Below are 7,502 nucleotides of genomic sequence, written 5' to 3'. Positions count from 1 at the left end.
TCCAACTCTTGTCTTAGATCCTCTTAGTAAAACAGTTTGGAAACCACCTACCTTGGGAAAAATTTACCACAAGAGGGCAGTGACGTTTACTAAATATGCTTTGCCACGCTTCATATAGTCCTTTTCAGAAGCTAGGTTTGTTGCTTGCTTGATATCCCTATTTCAAGGGACACCAGAACATAGATGTGTCTCTTTTCTTGGACTATTCCAGCTTCCATATGACTGTGGGCAGCAGGCAGGGCAATCTGAGTGTGCCTTTTGTTTTTGTAATGTTCAGCTCATAACCTTGGGAGAGACATACCTTAGAGATAGCTTGCGATGACATAAAACCAATTTAATGGCAAAATTCCCATGGCAAGGACTGATCAAAATATCTGTGATCATTTGATATGGATTAGTTACGCCTTAATTTTCTTCTAACCTGTAGGGTTGCAACCTTCAAGGATTATACAGAAATATCTATGAATCGGCTTCATAGGCAACTACTAAAAGAGATCCTGGAGCTTTGAAGAGGGCTTCCAAGAATTTCTCCAGCATGACATTTTGCTGGGGGGGGGGGGAATCCCTCCAGAAATAGCCACAGAATTGGCAACCCTACTATGTAAACTGTAATGAAGGTTGCTATCTGCACTGTGCTTACAAAGAAGTAAATGTCACTGATAATAGTGGGACATTGTTCCAAGTAACCTCATAAGGGTTTCTGCTGTATTGGGTAGCTGTTCTTCCTATCCATTATTCACAAAGTTCAGAAGACCTGCGTAATACCGATTCCAGGTTAGTGATTATGGAGAGGGGGGTGTCATCTAGGTACTTTTAAAAAAAACTATTTAATCTGCTCCAGCAGCAGTATAGTTGGGACATTCTTTTGAATGGGCATACATATTACCCTGAAAACAAGAAATGCTGCAACCTAACTACATGTATCTGGGAGTAAGCTCCACTCACTGGCATTCCTGGCTCTTGAGATGCCTGGGAGCCAAGAACGAACATGCTGCCCCCCTCTCCTAGCAGTAATGGCAGTGATATGATAATGTCACTGCAATTACTTCCGGAATATTTGCTTTGGGGGAAAAAAAGCGAACATAGAGGGGTGGCTGTTTGGAGCTGCCACTCTGAACTGTCACTAGTTTTATTTTATTTTATTTATTTATTTATTTATTTTCAAATCAAAAAAGCTGGCAGCTGGCTTCTTTCACTTAAGTGAAAGTGGTGGTCTTTCAGAGCAGCACGTGACTGCTCCAAGTGTTTACAAGGCAGGGGCAAGTCACGCACCACTTCAAGCTGCCTCCCTTTTGTCAAAGCAAAAGAAGCTGGTAGCAGTCTTTTCTATGGCATCACTTGTGCTTGCGTCACCCAGTATGGGAGGCCGGTGTGTCTGGTGGCGTAGCTGGAGGGGGATGGAGCACCCAGCCTGGCGGGGAGCCTCAGTGTGGTGGGCAAGCGCCCCCCCCTTGGGAGCCATTTCTGGTGGGGGGGGGCAAAACTGAGCTGTATGGGTGGTGCATGGGAGGTGCATGGGAGGTAGTCCATCATAGGGGTGGCACCTTGGCCTCTCATGCCAGGTGAAGCAAGCCCCTAGTGATGCCACTGAGCAGCACCACCACTATGGTTGCTTGCATTGACGGGGCTAAGTAGTGCTTCCCAAACGTTTTAGCACCATGGCCCAATTTTTAAATGACAATTCATTGTGACCCACCTCAGGCCTGGCTTTAAGCCAATTGGGCTAATTGCTCCCAGCTGGGCCCCATGCCTAGGTGGGGCCCATGCTAAGGTAATCTACTGCAGTATGCAATTCATATTAAAATGTGCTCCGATCAGATTTTATATTAAAATGTGCTCAGGGGTGGGCGGGCAGGGACCGGGAGGCAGGGCTGGGTTCAGGCAGTTATGTCAGATCCCAACCCCTGTTCCCAGGGAGAACAGAGAGGCTTCAAGCTTCTCCGTTCTCCTCAAACTTGTGCTACCTCAAGAGGTGGTGCAAATCCAAGGAGACCCATAGGGGCCAGCAGCCCTTACCCAGAGGCAAGGGGAAATGTTTCCCCTTGCCTCTGGCTGAGCTGCTTATGGCCACTATCCTGTGCTGGATACAGTGCAAGCCTCCTGACTTGCCTGTTCCAGCGCAGGATAGGATTGCGCCCAAAGAAATAAAACTGACGATGATGATGGTAGGCTCTTTGAACTCAGTTCTGAAAGACAGTGTGTTACAGCATCATCAATGTTCAGTGCATATCTATTCAATGGAATCCACTGTTGGGTCAGTGTTCCTAGGACTATAGCACAGCTTCTCAAACTGGGGCTCAAACTGTTCTCAAACATCATGAGTCCCTCTACCCCTTTAGGGGGCAAGGAAGGGGGAATATAGTGACCCTGGGATCGTGCCACTGTCAGGGGTGTCAGGGACTTCCTTTTACTTACAAGAAGCTGCAGCAGGCTCCCAGAGGCGCAGGGAGAATCTAAAAATAGCAATCATAACCCACTTCTGGTTTGCGATTGTGAAACCAGAAGTGGGTTGTGATTGTTATTTTTACAGTCTCCATGCTTTGGGAGCCCTTGGAGGCTTCTGGGAGTCAGTTGCAGCTTCTTGTAAGTAAAAGGAAGCCCCTTACACCCCTGACAGCGGCGTGATCCTGGGGATTGTGTTCCCCCCTTCCCTGCAAGAACTTATCTCAGGAGTTTTACTCCCAAGAAGTTTGAGAACCCCTGGACTATGGCCTTAGGTGCACAAATTCATCTCCATCAATGCTTTGGTCTCTCTGTACAGACATGTCACTTCTTGGGAACAGATCACAGCATGAACTAAATCTGAACACTAGAAGACTGCATTCTACAGAATACTGCATAAAAAAATGTTCCAGACTATTATTAAAGTGAGATAGATTTGTGTGGAAAGACTCCAGTAAACTCATAAACAATTTATGAAATGAAATTCGTATGCAGTAGTGCTTGATTAAAGGCTTAAACCCTTGTATCCATTTGCCAGCAACATATCGGGTGTCACTATTCCCATAACCATATTTTCAAATAAGATGTTTTGAGATCTATTTGGGAACTATTCAAGAACTGTGCTATTTTAATCTACTAAAACTGTGTTACATTCTTCCAAATACCTCCATGTTTACTGTCTGGGAGTCTTGTTGGTGCAAGTTGATTTCAGAATCATGATTGTGTCTGGTTTGGTGTGTTTGGTTTTGTTTTTCTTTTACTCAGGTTCCCTTACAGTTATGATCGGTGTTAGACCAACTCAGGTTACTATGAATAATGAGAAAAATTAATTATGGCTAACCAGGTCGAAAACAAAACGGCGACTTCACAGTTGTTTTCCATTAGTTATGTCAATTAAGTTACACTCTTACCAAATAGTTCAGCAAATGAAATGTTGAAAAAAAAAATAGATGGAAAATTCATTATTCAAGCTCATGGAATGTTCATTTCATCATGAGCAAGGCTGCCCACCTTGGAAATTTTTTAACGTGTGTGGTGCAGGGGAGAGGATAATTTACAGTTTCCAGCAACCATGAAAGCACTCTTCCTAGGTAATTGCCCATGTTGACTTAAATATGCTACGGGGTAGTATTCAGCCCTCTTATCCCACCCCCTGATGATGCCAAGAGGCTATGCATTCCAGTGGCTGGACATGCAGGTAGGACCCTTTTCACGCAAGCTGATTGCAAGGCCTTGAGAGGTATCAGAGGGCATGACCAGAACACAGTACGGAGCAGTACGGAGCAGTCTGACCAGTGCATACCAACCAGTGCATGCCGAGCAGTACGGAGCAGTACGGAGCAGTACGGAGACAAGAGGCTTTAATGAAAGAATACAGAAAAATCACCAACAACCCACTTTTACCAGTGCATGCTGATCTTCCTCATCTATCAATCGGTAGGCTCAAATCCAGGAAACCTTCTCTGTCACTTGCACAACATCTGCACAACAATTTTAAAATCAATGCCTAATGGAAAGCTAAATGGGCAGTCGAACGTCCAGAAATGGGTAGATATATAGACGATCCTACACTTAAGGTGCCAGGTTTTGACTTACCTTGTCAGCACTGGAAAACTTTGAATAGGATCTGTACCCAACATGGTGTTGGTCAAGACCCAATGTTCAAATGGGGGCTAGTATCTACTCCTCAGTGTGATTGCGGGTTCTCCCACCAAACCATGTGCCACATTATGTCTGGCTGCAAACTGAGGGCGCATACTGGCCCATGCTCTGACTTTTTCTTTGAAGGTAACTCTGTCCTTGAATGGCTGCATGAACTGGACATTGACATTTGATCTAGTCTAACTGATATATAAGTCCATGTATTATATGCCATATGCTAAATAAATAAAACCAGTACCACTCCTGTCTTACATGAGACAAAACCTGCCATTTCACTGCCACTGTACTATAGCCTGTATCAGACATGGCTGGGTTAAAGGAATGCATAGGGAGGACCCAAAGCTTGCAAACCTCATGAGTGTGCATGACCTTGACTGCATGGGGCTGGGTCAGGCAGAAAAATATTCAAATTAATTATCAAACCTAAATCTAAATCTAAATCGGATATTCATGTTGGCAACCTTCAGTCTCGAAAGACTATGGTATCGCGCTCTGAAAGGTGGTTCTGGCACAGCATCTAGTGTGGCTGAAAAGGCCAATTCGGGAGTGACAATCCCTTCCACACTGGGAGCAAGTGCAGTCTGTCCCTGGCCTGTCTCCCTGGCTATGGGCATTCCTTCTTTGCCTCTTAGCCTCAGACTGTTGGCCAAGTGTCTCTTCAAACTGGGAAAGGCCATGCTACACAGCCTGCCTCCAAGCAGGCCGCTCAGAGGCCATGGTTTCCCACCTGTTGAGGTCCACTCCTAAGGCCTTCAGATCCCTCTTGCAGATGTCCTTGTATCGCAGCTGTGGTCTACCTGTAGGGCGCTTTCCTTGCACGAGTTCTCCATAGAGGAGATCCTTTGGGATCCGGCCATCATCCATTCTCAATCGGATAATTAGATTTAGATTTGATAATTAATTTGGATGCTGCCATTTAATTCTCAGTTGCTGCCAATAGGGCTGAAGGACTGCAGTTATTTGTGCATGAGCCCTATTGGCAGCAACTGAGCCAATAGCAAGTTAACTGATGGCTACCTCCTAGAAAAACATCATCAGCTGAGAATTCTAAAGCAGCAATTTTCAAAGTTTTTCTTCCCCCAACCAGAGTTGGCTTTAAGCCAATTTGATCAATTGGGCCCTGTGCTTAAGGGTGCCCCGCGTGAGGGTTAAAAAAAAAAATTTAACATTTTCACTAAATCATTTCAGTCACTAAAACAAGTGGTTTTGTAACTATTTACTTTTCAAAGGCAATCTACATGTTTTGTTTGTTCACTTGTAGGCTTACAAGTATGCAATTTTAAAATGTGCTAAAATCAATTTGGTTCATTAACTCCCATGCACATTTAAGTGTGTATTTTGACCGCTTCCCATTCTATCATAGACATATAAAGTCTAGAACAAATTTTATTTATATCTCTAAGATTCTACAGATTTTGGCTGTGAACCTGGGGCCTGACAAAAAATGTTTCCAATTGGGCCCCACAGCTTCTAAGGTTGACCCTGCTCATGGCGCACTGGTTTCTATGGTCTTCACCTCTTGTGATGGTGTCACTTCTGACTTCTGGGAGTCTCTTCCAGGTTCTGTGGCACTGTTTCTAGGGCAATTGTCTGTAGTAATGAATTGTCTTGTCCTTCCTCTGCTAGAGGAAGAGGGACCAACTATTCATTACTACAAACAGTTGCTCTAAAAACAGTGCCACAGAACCTGGAAGAGTTTTTCAGCTATTTTCAACTCCTGGGTTCCAAACTCTTGGAGCACACCTGTGGACCTTTCCAGGCACATCAATGTGCCATGGTGCACCAGTTGAAAATTGCTGTTCCAAAGCTTCAAACACAAAATACCCCTGCTAGTGCCTTGAGACAGGGGAAAAGATGGAGCACTGGTAATGCGTAAATCTTTGGAGCAGGAGATATTCCAAAATTTCAATAGTGGAGAAGATGTCGGTTCTGAGAAAAGTTCTCAGTGAGGCTTCAGAGTTCAGCTGTGTTGTCTGCAGTGATTGGAAAGCCTCATGAGGAGTCACAGCTGGAAAATCAATAGAGACCACAGGGGACCCTCAGAGCTTCTTTTAAGCTCTGAGGTGATTCGGAAAGGAGACCTGAGGGGAATATTCAGCAATAAGATTAAAGTACGGGGGGGGGGAACCCTCAGAGAAATTTTCTCCAGGGATTCTGCATCTTCCTGACCCCATTACAGCTTTTCCTTGCCACCACTTTTTAAACAATCCATTCTATTTGTTCTCTGCACCATGCATGAATAGCAAATAATGGGCTAATTTCAAACTGACACAGATGAGGTAGCTGAGAGGACAGGTAAACAAAGCCTGTGACTAAGGGCAACCAAACAAAGACCTGCAAGTGTTCATTGAGGGGATGAAACTTGCAGCTCTGCTAAGTGTTTTCACAGGTGTCAGCGGCTGAATTGAATAGCTATAGCGGCATGAAAATTCTGTCCCTTTAAAAGAAGACATGGGTCATGGGCGTATTGGCTTCCCATGATAATTTCCTTCTAGTTGTGGTTCAAGGAGTGACCCAAGCAGAAACTGAATCTTGGTTGTGTTGCAGATCTTACATTTAGCTCATGGTTTCTTGTCTTGTCACATGGGTGTTTTGCATCACTTGTAAGACACACCACATGAAGGAAGTGTGTTGAGCTTTCAACCCCAGAACTCTGTGTCATGGATTCTGTTATTCGCTGATGTGCTTGTGGCGTCGTGATTATTTACAATGTGATTTCAAGGGAGGCTGTGCCTGAGCAGTTTCTGCACCTGTGAGGTGAAAAACTTGGATTTCCTACTCCTGTGCCCCCAAAATGGACTAGTGAACCATTGCCATTAGCACATATTCTATTGCCCAGGGATTAAGCTTCTTCATTCTGGAACGCACCAGTTTAGCGCACCTACTTCATGATGCTTAATGATGTCACTTCCGGCCCTTAGCAAGAGCCATGAGCACTATTCAGCCCACTATATGAAATAAGTTTGACATTCTCTGCCTAGGCACTTGTAGACACTTGAAGAGCAATCGGGGGACCTGGGGCAAATCCCTACAATTGTTTTCTCAGGTCACCCATCTCTGATGGCTCATTGGGTGCCACCACTGCTACTATACTGCCCGGGTAGGTCTTCTGAAAGGCATAGACCCTTGGCCAGTGCCCTCCTGGTCTGTTTTGGATGCTATTCCAATGATACTGCCAGACCGCTCTGTTCAGCAGCTTTTTATGAATTGCTGTGCTGTTTTTACTGTTTTGTAGATTACACAGGCCAACACACATTTTGCTTCCTTCAACGTCACACCAATTCCTGAGTATATCTGGGGTGCTGATTCAAAAAATGGCATCTGTTTTGCCCTATCACATCTAGTTTTGGTGATATAGTATAGCCTCTTTAGTGAATGGTTCAAGCAGCTTCCTCATG

General features: G+C 44.7%; 1 long non-coding RNA gene across 1 annotated transcript in view; it reads left to right on the top strand.

Moving 5' to 3' along the window:
* The first annotated feature begins 686 nt into the window (after positions 1-686).
* The window catches only part of LOC136657258 (uncharacterized), a 64,898-nt gene continuing 58,082 nt past the window's right edge, over positions 687-7,502 (top strand). Inside the window, exon 1 of the long non-coding RNA XR_010794750.1 lies at positions 687-774. This is a non-coding gene — a long non-coding RNA (uncharacterized lncRNA). The remainder of the gene's footprint in view (positions 775-7,502) is intronic.

This window comes from Tiliqua scincoides, chromosome 7 (assembly GCF_035046505.1).
Source record: "Tiliqua scincoides isolate rTilSci1 chromosome 7, rTilSci1.hap2, whole genome shotgun sequence".
Classification (NCBI taxonomy): Eukaryota; Metazoa; Chordata; class Lepidosauria; order Squamata; family Scincidae; genus Tiliqua; species Tiliqua scincoides.
This window is presented reverse-complemented; position numbering and strand designations above follow the sequence as displayed.